The 12421-nt window shown below is 38.1% G+C and overlaps 1 protein-coding gene across 22 annotated transcripts in view; it reads right to left on the bottom strand.

Annotated features, from left to right (window-relative positions):
* Nucleotides 1–12421, bottom strand: part of NEBL (nebulette) — a 248738-nt gene that overhangs the window by 122379 nt on the left and 113938 nt on the right. For 12 of the 22 annotated variants that reach the window (XM_088160719.1, XM_088160666.1, XM_088160689.1 and 9 more), the window contains 2 exons: nucleotides 10183–10292; nucleotides 4614–4688 (listed from right to left, as the gene is read on the bottom strand). The exons of 3 other annotated variants lie outside the window; for them this stretch is intronic. The gene's annotated coding sequence lies outside the window, so the exon portion shown is untranslated. The remainder of the gene's footprint in view (nucleotides 1–4613; nucleotides 4689–10182; nucleotides 10293–12421) is intronic. 7 more of the 22 variants (XM_088160688.1, XM_088160674.1, XM_088160678.1 and 4 more) reach the window with 2 other exon arrangements.

Here is a 12421-nt window from a genome sequence, read left to right as displayed (position 1 = left end):
TCCAGTGTAGCACCGAAGAACATGAGACAAAATAAAACCAGAAACAGTAGCAGAACATCCCCTGACTTTCAGGCTTACACACAAGTTACAGGATGTCCCTTTATTTAACAATCCACTGGCAAGGCATTTGGAGCTGGCCACACAGATCTGCCAAGGGGTATGGCCTCCCCTACCCTGATAACTAAATATCTTTGGAACAAATACACAGATTCCTTGTTCCAGTACACCAATATGAGAATGCACTTGGGCCTCTATATTTCCTGGCACTTTTGTAATCAAAATAACAAGCTAACGTGTCCCAAGAAACACACTCTACCCTCGTGAGATATCACCAGAGAGTCTCAGGAGAATGCCACCAACCACTGAGCTGGCAGAGGACAGTCCCAGGATAAAAAGGAAGGCAGGACAGTAAGATGCACATCAGAACACCTCACTGGCAAAACTGGCCAAAGATGACTAACTCAGATCTCTCCTGGTGTTACCTTTTGCCTCCAGAGAAGAAATCACTCTACAACCTATTAATGATGTGGATAGACTTAAGGTGGCAAAAGGAACTTTGCTGTGAGGTCAAACTTGATGTGACTGTCTAGATTTCTTTTCTTATGCTGGGCATCAGCAGAACGAGAGCTTCAGTTTTCTTGGTGGAGTTAGAAACAGACAAAGAGAAGGAGGGAGAAAACTCCAGTCTGTAAAACAAATACCTGATCTCAGCAGTAAAAGATACATGAGACCCTGAGCTATGGTCCTTCACACATTAAACCTGGACCTCTTTGGTTTTCATGTACAAATGCAGCATTTAAAGTTATAGGTGATATTTCAAATCTAAGTGTCTGCCATCTTTCCATTCTCTTTCTGAATGCACACCAGTTTAACTGGTCCTTTTATCCATATATCCAGAAGGACTGAAGGTGATCACCACATCACTTTCCTCTAAAATCATAAACTCCCATGCAATTTCCAAAATTCTGTATAAAACTGGCTTAACGCATCATGTACACAGATGCATGACCCACGTTCAAGATTTTCAAATAGGGACTCAGATGTGAATTCTGCTTTGGGTCTATGAAACTTTATAATAGTTATTCTGATTTCTCTCTTTCCCTCTCTCTTCTTCCTGTTTCTTTCAACTTATGGCAAATAGGTATGCAAAGTGAGACTTCCAATGGCAGAGATACACAGGCAACACAGAGAGACAGCAAATCTAAATGTCAAACAAGTGCCCCACACAATAGTATATTGCACACTCAGCACAGAAACAGGGGTGTCCTCACTTCTGTTATGAATAACTTCAAAAGGCTCCACACTGCAGCAAAAGCATTTGCAAAATTTCAACATCTTTCAAATAAAAAGTATCCAGGAAATTCTTACGACAACAGGTCAAACCCAAGAACTACGTCCACATCTATAGTGAATAAAAAGAAGACTTTTAACAAGATCTTTAAATTTTACACTGTTTCACATACTTACATCAAGAAAGGAAATAAAATTACCTGAACTTTAGAAAAAGCTGTATGAAACCAGCAGGCAAGGAATATCTCAAGCCTATCACCATACCTAATATGTCATATATCATATGTATGATCCTTTTCTCTCAAAAACGTTTTTTAATAATATTTTATCAAGCAATGTACTGCAAATCCTTGTGACAAAAGTTTCCCATTGGTATTTTCTATATTCACCAAAATTTCCAGCATGTCTGTTATTGTGGAGATTTCTATGTGCCCAACCTGAAAGAACATAGGAAACCAAATTGGGGAAGGCAGCCACAGAGAAGTAATAAAAAAAATAAGGTTTATGTATTAAGTTAGAAAATATGTTGACTGATCCAATTGCATATTCAGACAGGTAGACCAGCTCATTGCACAAATAATTTAACAAGTTGTACTAACAGCAGCATGATGCTGAAAGATACCAAGAGGAAATACCTTAAGGGTATGACCATGATGAATTTAATTAAATTATTTTATTAATGAGGTAAGGCTGTAAAAAAGATTCTCTATGTAAAACTAATCAGGTTTGAGGTCTGGAGCAATAAGAGGGAAATTAATATTACTTAATGCAAAAATATTCTCTTCTGAGAATTTCTGCTGCAAATTATAGGTTTGATAGTTGGAAAGAGATGTACTTGCACATCCAAATTAATTACACAGTAATTTCAGGCCATGAAAACAGCTATGAAGAAAATTAAATATAATCCTGAAATTCATCAGGAAAGGTATCTTTAAATCTCACTTAAAATTGCATGAAAAATACTCTCAGCCTCTGTACTCAAAAAAAAAAACAAGTTCCCATCAGAACAGGCAGAGTCAAGACTTTGTGGAATAGTGAGGTTTTTGCAAAGGCACATGAATACTACTTACTTGTTCAGCTTCACATAACAGAAGTGACAGAATGACACCTCTCTCAACACATCACAGAGGCAGGAGTGCCATGCAAACAAAAGACAATGGTCGCCCTGCCATAAAGAACTATTTCTGAAAACCTGCTTTTACCTGCAGCAGATGAAATTAGGAAACTGTCTTCAAAAAGAGTATGCTAAAGCTGCATTTAGATTAATAGACAGCTTGACATGGGTTTTGAGAATTTTGTATGATATGCCTTTCCCAAAGACAAGACTAGAGCTGATGACACAAGACACTCCCTCTTGTACTGTTTCCTGTATTTCCAAGTTACTACTTACAAAATTTACATATACAAGTAACAACAATCAGCAGCCATATCATTCATCTGTTCTGCAATTTTCTTTCTAACTTCAAAGAGTTTTCCAAAGGCCCTTTAGTTCTGTTTCCAAAGGCACAATTATAGATGTTTTATAGGAAAGGAAACAGAACTGAAGTAGCCTGACACAGGCAGCAAAGAATGCCACCAGAAAGATCAGGAATAAAGAACACACTCCCCAAATCCAGTCGTAATAAGATGCATTGCCCTGTCTTCATACAAATCACTGATGGTTGATCCATATCTTCAATCATGTCTAAGAGAACTTGTCTGACAAATAAGAAACATCTTCTAGATAGACACTTAGAGAAAAAAAATCTGAAGGCTTTCAAGATCAGGTTCAAAACATGCATGACAAGATTTCTGTGAGCAAATACTAATGACAGCTAAGGACCTGCCTCAGTGGCCCTTACAATGCAATGTTCTTTAGTGCAGTGAGTCAAAGTGCTCATTCAATAGGAAATATTTCCAGAAACTCTTCTTCTCTCCAGCCAGTTCTTGAAAACAGTAAGAAACAGCTTGAGAAAATGGCTCAGTTTCTGTGCAGTACATATCTGAGAATAGAAACCAAACACTGAGCAGGACACACAGGTGATAGATACATACATTCTAACAGCCAGCTTTATTAGCTTAACAGAGAAGGACTGTGTGCCTCAGCTCTCAACCCTCACATTATATTTAGAGTTATGTCAGAAAAGGTCATGTTGCAAAACATAAACAAATTGCTCACATGGAGCAGATTTCCTAGAATTCCCCAAGTTTCTCATGCTGCTCTGAAGCGTAGGAATATCTTCTCCTACAGACACAGACCTACCAGGTAACTCCTAAGTCTCATTAATATCTGTGGGATATATTCAATTCCCAAGTCTCATTTATACACTTGGCCGATATTTATACACCAAAAGCAACAGAAACCAGCTAAATTTCTGGCTACCCACCCTCCCTCCTGCATCTCTCACACACACAGGACTACATGCTTATCTTCTGCAGATCCAGACACAAAAAACCATGTCAAAATTCAATTCCAACATCAGACAGATGCAGTACGGCATCCCCAAAACTTCAGAGCCAGCATACCGGATGCGATAGCTCTCACATATCTCAGTTATTTACTGCAAACACTTTGAGGCTTTATCAATTACAGCCTGACTCACTGGTTATGCACCAAGCTTCCCTGTCAGGGGTCTCTGACCAGGCTAATTTTGCAGATGGCAATAACCACCTAATCAATCCCTGTCTTTCTGAGTCCTAATGGAGCACCTGCACATCCAGGCATGAATCTTCCTCCTGACATCCTCCACAAACATAAATTACAAGTTTAGTGCATGCACCAGACAAGTCTCAGTGACCCCTTGACAGGGCAAACAGAGGTCATGCAACAATCTGATTTTCAGCACCCACTATTTCCAGCCTTCCTTTTTCTGAATTTTAAAGCTTGGAGTTGCAGTTAGCATCATACTTGGGTCTCAAGGGAACACAGCTTCGAGGTGATGTCTCATTTCTAAGCCTGATAACATAAGCAATGTTTCCATTAGAAAGTTCTGCAGTGTAACAAGAGCAGATCTCTAGGATGAAATGGTTCTAAGGACATAAAATCCATATTTTACAAGAAGGGGAAGCAGCTGTGGCCTAGCTCTACTGCAGCCCAATGGACTGGATACACTTTGGTGGTTGGAGCACATCATGCAGTTTATGAATTCGCTTTGTGTGCTTCAGAAGGGTCCTGCCATGCCAAGGCAAGTGTGGTAACATGATAAGGAGATTCACTTGAAAACCAGTAAAATGCTAATGGGGTCAAAGCCATCTTATTTATGACTAATACCTTATCTGTCAACTGCCATGCCATGCAAAAACACTTGCATGCATGTAAGGAATACCCATCATATTTTAGTTACCTTTGCATCTCAGCCACCTCTTCAAAAATTCACCATTCAAGGCTCAGACATGTTCTCTGGTGTCTAACAGAAAGCCTGTGAAGACAATCAGATGTCATGAACAAAGTCCAGTGATATCAGAGGGGGTCTGGGGTCAAGTGCATAATTATTAATCCTTTTTAACTCTATACATTCAAGCCAGTTATGCTTAACCAAGGACACAATAGGCTGGTCCCAACTTGGTAGGACAGAGCCACAACACAAGGTACTGAGCTCACTGATGAAACCATCACAGTTCTGTCACTGCTCAGTAACACATGCCAAGGCGAGTACCTGTGGAACAACCTCCTCCTACTAAGGTCATTTCTGTTTCCTGCTATCAGCATACCAGAGCCTTACCGACCCTGTCACTGTATTTGGATAACAATAGTTAATATTTCCTGATTAATTTAACTTTCACAAGCTTGTCTAGTCTTTCTTTTAAGAAATTTTATACTTCTAGTCTTCCCTGGCTCCTATATTAATGAGTTTCACGTTTTTATTTTACGCCACATATTTGCTTTTCTTTTAAGTATGATGCCTGACTACTACATTTCCTGCTCCTATTATAAGAAACTGTACATCACCACATTAACTTCCACAGCTGTATCCTACCTGTAACTTTATATATTTATTCCCCTTAATGGGTTTTTTTCATACAAAAGCTCAACCCTCATTTGTATCTTCTGTTATTTTCCATTAATTTTCAATATAGGCTGATCATCTAATCTCCAATCTCACAATAAAGTCAGCTTTCTATAATTTTTGCCATAACCTTCATTGATCATGCTGCTTAATTTTCCATCAACACCAAGCTTTTTTGAGCCTTTCATCCACTTCATTTCTATTGAAAAGGACCCTGACTGCTAACTCAATTCAAGCCAGCATGTCAGCTATTATCTGAGCCAGAAACATGCAATGTGCAGAAAGGAATGCTAAACAAAAGGCAATGCCAAACAAGTGACCTCATTCCATGCCTGCTACCCTTGCCCTGGTCATGTCTGCTGCTTGCTGGCACAGGCAAATAAAACCTTTGGTCCTTCCTCTTGTTCTCACAACACTGCAGCCAAGGGCAGCCCAGCCCACACCAGAGCAAATATCTCTGCTGAGCAGGCAAGAAACCATGAGAGATGAGATTGAGGCGCCTCCACAGATCCTTTGAATCCTTCATTTTCCATCAGTGGAACCTGAGGGAACTGCGCTACAGCGCGCTCCAGCTCCGCAACAAAATGGTATCCAACCTCACTTGGGATCAAAGGTGACAAAGTGCCTTTGTCCCACTTATCAATGATAAGAGGAGGGACAAGAACCCCTGCTCAGTATTGGCACGCTGAGGCACAACCTGAGACACCCAGACCTTGTCCCAGTACAGACTCTGGGTCTTGCCACAGGCTCCTAAAACAATCCTCCAGTCTTCCCTCAAAGACCACCTCTGCTGTGCCAAAACCCACGGCAGCCACACTGCCCTCCTCAGCTACTCACCCACTCAATACTGTAAAAACTGGGAACAGCTCTCCTGTTATGCCAAACCCCATAGAAGCCAGTTAACCCTGGCAACAGAAGTCACACACTCTGGAGTAAATTTCTCCCCTTAAGGCTAGAAAAGGGCTAGACTGGCCAAAGTGGGTATGGATTCACTTTACACCACTGTTCCCCAGTAAAAAAGAAGGAAAGCAATACAAAGCAGGGGCATAATTGAAGTTCAGAAAAGACCTGACATTCAAAAACCACACTTCTGAAATGATATTTTCTTCAGACTAAATTTTCCCGAAATCCACTAGGGACTGACATTCAGACCCCATCTATTTTCTGCTTGTGGCTGGCTTATTTAGTGGCATATTCAGCATCTCCCCTTTCATACCCTGTCCTTTGGAAGGACTGAACCAGTTCACTGTTTACCACCTGAGAAAAGACAGGAGAGAGAGAAACTCAAGCAGATCTGGGGGTGGGAGGGGAAAGAAACATCCTTCCGTTTTCCATTAAAGTATGTTTTTTAAAAACAAGACTGTGTTAGTGTGAGACAAAGAGCCTTCCAAAAAAAGTACACAAATATTTCTGTAACTGAAACATTATTTGAATAATTACAAGAGTAATTATTCAAATATTCAGAATTATTGTGTAATTATTGACAATTACAGAAAGGGTTAGAAAGCAATCTTGTGTCACTCTAATTTACTGCTTGGAGAAGTAAACCCTTATCCTCTCCGATCTCTCTAGACAAGCAGAAATGGCACATGTAAACTTCTGCTCCTTCTTTTCTCATGTTAGGATGGTTAAAACGTTCAATCATTAATTATACTCATCACAGCTGGCTTTGTCACAAGTGATATATCTACTGACAGCCTAAGGAAAACACAAAACACAAAATCAAAGACGTGTTAACATGCAAAAAAAACCCTAAAAAAACAACAACAACAAAAAAAAACCTGAGTGCCACAGAGGGCCAGATACTCCTATTGTCAAAGTCAATGAAGCCTGTGAGCATCTGAGGGGTGAGACATTCAAATCTCCAAGGATCAAGATTAAAGATGGTATTAGAAGAAGCAGAGTATCTTGTTCTTCAGCAGGAGGTTTAATGCCTAAGATGGTGCCCTAGCAACAGATGCACACACAAAAGCATCAGGTAAGGTGGAAGAACTAAAGGGTAAAATGATAAGCAGGTAATGGACAATGAAGTAAAACAAGGAAATTAAAAATTATATTTTCCTTGCAAGCATTTAGCTACCGAAAGATCTCTGGAGGTGCTAACTCCTACTTCTCGACTTTTTAGCTAATTAATTTTTTCCCATTTTAAAAGCTTCATTTTAATTAGCTCCCAAGTTGAGCTGCCATGAAGAGGTTTTATTTTCATTCTCTTTTTCTATATGTAAAAAAGACTGACTTCAAAAGTACATACTCATTAAAAATAATTAGTGATTTAGATACCACTAAAATATATTCAAGGTTGCCGAAAAAGTAAGTTGTTGGGGTTTTGTCATAATTTAGTTGCTTAGTACCACAACAGAAAAAGAGTCATATATTTAAATACAAGAAACCTTCCAACTAGATTAAGTCTTGAAGTCACTAGTGTTTAAAGTCCTTTAGTCAGACAATGGACAGATGCTTACCTCAGTTACCACAAAACACTTCATAATTGTCTTCATTAGAGCTTGGAATTTTTCATTCCATATAATGCAGCCCAAAGAGGCATATGCAATACAATCAATACCACAGCAAAATGTGGAACTAGCATACCTGTCAATTTATTCCTCACATCTACATAGCTGTTTTAGCCTTCAATCAGGATTTTCAGTGTTATAAGTACAGAAGTAAGCCTTTAGGTCAATATGTATCTGTTACACATTCATCTGTCAACAAGCTGGCAATTAGTATAGATTAAAAATGAAGTCCATGAAATGCTATGTTGAATATTTGAATAAATAAATATTTGAATATTATGTAGTAGTTTTTAAAACTACTGATGCCTTTCATATAAGCCTTGCCTTGCAATATGAATGTTTTCACAAAGAGAAAATTAAACCAGCAAGACAGAAATTTCTATATTTTTCTTTTGTATCCCCTAACTAGTTGATTCTATTTTATTATTTTAACCAGAAAAAGCCCAAGAAGTAGTTTTCTATGTTTTGAACATTTCACTCATCAAGGAATAGAGCAGTCTGATTGAATTGAAGTGTATATCACGTAAAGCAACCCATCAACACAAATACAGGTTTAACCAAATACAGGTTCAACTCAAAATTTACTAATGCCAGCAACATGTATGGGTGCAATGCTTTTGATTCTGGCGTGCAATGACACTGTTCTAGTTTACACAAATACATTATTTATTTATTTCTCTGTAACACAGAGCTTTCTTGCTGTTTTTGAAAGAGAAGCATGATAGGACATCCCTATCAAAATATTTAGGTTATCAGTTGATTCAATTCTGCTAAAAGTCTACAGTTTTGCAACCAATTTACATTTAGCATTCATTTCTCATGCATGAGTTGACCCACTTACATATGCAGTAAATCCATGCCTTTGGGGATTTTTCTGGACTGCTTGCTTTATTTCCACCACACAACTCATTTTATTTTGTCAATACTGTGAGCAAGGTTACAGTCATCCTGTCAAATTTATTTATTTAAATTAGAATCAGAAAGACTATACTATTCCCTGTGGAATTTCATGGAAAACTTTTTGAAACTTTGAGATTACATACTTCTGCAATCAACTGATTTCATATGAAAGCACTAATACAAAAAAAAAGCAATAGTTACAATACTTTCTTCTTTAAACTTATAAAATAGACTTCTGAAACCCTAGAAAAATATAATAAACCACAATAATAAATATCATATTATACTTGCTTTACAAAAGAGATAAAAAAGATTTTTTCTATGCAACCCTATAGAATAAAGCCAGATGGAATAAGATCATTAAGAAGTAGATATGTAGGCGTCACATCTGCTTGCTTTGACTATCAGAGATCCACTTAACCTAAAATATTTCCCCCTGCATCTCTGAGGATTCACATATGAGAAGCTTCATTTGAGGTTGCTTACCATCCTCACAGCAAGGCTGCTGAAAGGGGATTTTCCCCAGGCAGAAATTGTCCCAAGGTAACATGCCATTCAAGTCCAAATAGACTTGTGTGCAACAGAAAGGAACTTCCATTTTACGTAATTTGCGAAAAATGTGTTTCTCTCAAACATTTTAGCTTACCAGAACCTCAGTATAGATTTGCAGATTGTGTTTCAGTGGACTTACCCAAAGGCCTATCTGAATTTACACATCTAATGCTATTGTGGGTAGTATGACATATAATAAACAGCCCACAAACAGCATTATAAATCCTTATTTCTAATGGTAACAACTTTTCCAAATGCAGTTACGCCTCGGGCAGGGGTTTGTTTTCCACCTTCTCAAAGACAAAATGCTTTTGCTGTTTCTAGAGAAGGGTTATGCACCTTTCCACTTGTGTTACAAAAGCAGCTTTATAACATCACTGATAGACTCTAATGCTTCTCCTGCTTTGGACCAGGATGTTGACCTTTAGCAGGTGAGGAATGTCACCTCATTAGGGATATCTGTTTTACCACCCCCATGGAATATGGTCTATAACTGAATCATACATTGCTGAAAGCTGAACATCCACCTGCTCAACAGAAATTTAACCATAATTTAAGTCATCTAAATTATTCAGTTCCACCTGTACTGACAGTTTCACATAGAATTACTGTAATGACTATCTGACATTCCAAAAAGTATCCTTCAAGTTGGCATTCTGGGGTCTAAAAATACTGTTTCTTCCCACATGTTGGGAGCTGTTGTTATGTAAATCACAAGTATTAAGAAAGAGAGACCAGAAAAGACAATCTGAAAAAGTTATGGGAACATAAAGAGAAGTCAATGCCACCCCAGCTGAATCATGAACACACTGCTCTAGATTCTCAGCAATCTTTTCCTCCCCAACAAACAACTGTAAAATTGTCTAAAAACGACTGTGCCTTCCTTTACTTCTAATAGGAGGCTGCACAGAGCATAAGGGTTTACTCTAGGTACTACTTACTGTATTAGCATGAATAATGTCTGTGCTTTAGTTCTTCATTTAAATAAGGACCCCATATCCATATCCTCCATACAGGAGGATTCCAATACCTCCTTATTTCTTGGACAACTCTGAAACAATGCAAATGAATACAGTTAAAGAAGTAAGAAAGAAGCTTTGATGAAAACTCCACAAAATTGTTACAGGGCTTTTTTACCACATTTTATGGTGTGTGGAGTACAAGACATACAGTAAATAAACAGTAAATGAAAGAAAATATTAGAAAGCTGAATACTTGATAACTATTGCTCAACACAGAGATCAGAGCAAAAGGACGTGATGAAGCAGCATGCCACTAAATATCTTCAGAACTTTTCCTGAAAGTATATGTAAAGAATTCATATACATAGGAACTAATTTAATGCTGTCTCTAATTTTGCATATTTTGATAATGATTAGTAAAGAAATATTTTTAAGTAGAATACACCTTTTGGTTTCACATGAATTCTCAAAGCTTTCTATCTTCTCAGTTAACACGAGTTCTATCTAAAATATTAATTACATTTCCTTAGATTAATTATTTCTTAAGAATGTGTTCAGGCATTTTTAAAATTTCTGAAAGCTTAAAAATATAAAGCCTATGTAAAAATCTGCAAAAATACTCATGGTCATTAAAAATCAATGTAATTCTTTTGCTAAGTAATTTCTAAATAATTTATTAGGACTTTACACTTCAAGGCAGAATGATTTCTAAAAATCAGAAGTCAAATTTCAACACAGAACTATTAGAAAGTCAAAGGACTTCTCAGAATTTCCATTTCTACGTATCTACACAAAACAGGCTTAGTTCAATCCACAGAAAGAACAAGGTTGGATGTGACTCTGTGCATGTATGTTCACTACACAGGAGCACACCAGGAGCTCCACCTTCTTGGAGAGGTACACTCATGTTAGCAATAGGAATGACACATTCAACCTTGTTTTCAGACAGAAAAAATGCTGTCGAACTCAACTGATAGATGCTTAATCACATGAGTTATGTGCAGATATTTGAAGTGCAGCTGTGTGGAATTAAGCCTACAGCATACCAAAAAATGAATACCTCTTGGAGTTGCAGTTTGTGCTAAACTGTCAGAAGTACCAAGGGCAGCAGAAGGCAACTGGTACCAAGGTGCATCTGGCTGACCACACCTGACATGGACATGCAGCACCAGGGCACTGCTCAACAAGTGCTACTCCATCTATGTTAGTCGACACAATTGTCATACATAAATAAATGCTTATTTTCCCAATGAAACAATAGTAAGATAAAATCACGCTTAGGAATATAAGGGCTTAGGAATAAAGTATTAATTACTTCAGAAGCAGGAAAACCCCAGCACTGCTTAGAACAGCATAAACTCGTTTTGCACACGATTTAAAATGCTTGCTCAGTCTCTTCATTGATGTGTCAGGGTTAGTTTTGTGAAATGCAGACATTGATGCTGCTGTTAATTTTTCTTTTTTCTTATTCTTCTCCTTCACTTGAATTCAATGGAAGGAAAAAGCCCTTAGAGTCAAGTATCTGAAGGCTTTGTGCTGGGAATCCTACAAGTGGAGCTCTGGGCCACGTTGTTAACATCTTCTCCTGCCAATTTTCTCTACAATCTGTTTTGGCAATTTAAGAGATCATTTTATGTTTGAGCAAGTAAACAGACTGAACAACTCTGCCAATAGCTTCCAAATAGGGAGCCATGGTTCAGTGTCTGTTAGGGACAGTTTCTAATTTCAGATGTGCAGATGTGCACAACTACAGTAGCAATGTAGTTTGTGTCCTCCTTTAGTTGCTACTGAAAATGTATTTTTATCACATCTGAGGTAGTGCCCAATTTCTTATCATTTATGTCTTTGTCCAGATAGCAGGTGCTCAGTTGATTCAAATTACAGGGGAATTCCTGTCCTTCTCTGCATCCCCTGAAGCTGTATAAATTTAACTGGACATGGAAAGCAACCCTTGATAATTAAAAGGCCCAAACAATTAATCATGTTTCATTAAAGACATTTAAAGAAAATTATACACAGTTTTGCTCATTGGAACCCACACAGAAAACTTCCAAGAACGCTACAAGATCTTCATGCACTCTCTGCATCCAATAAAGGCTTCACTACCTTCAGTGAGGAGTTCAACTCCTGATACTTGGGAAACCCCTTGCTCACCCCATAGAGGGGTGGTTCAGTGAACTCTTCATTGACTCTACTGTCTTTCCTAAGTTCTTCACCA

The sequence above is a fragment of the Sturnus vulgaris genome, chromosome 1, assembly GCF_052056855.1.
Source record: "Sturnus vulgaris isolate bStuVul1 chromosome 1, bStuVul1.hap1, whole genome shotgun sequence".
Lineage (NCBI taxonomy): Eukaryota > Metazoa > Chordata > Aves > Passeriformes > Sturnidae > Sturnus > Sturnus vulgaris.
This window is presented reverse-complemented; position numbering and strand designations above follow the sequence as displayed.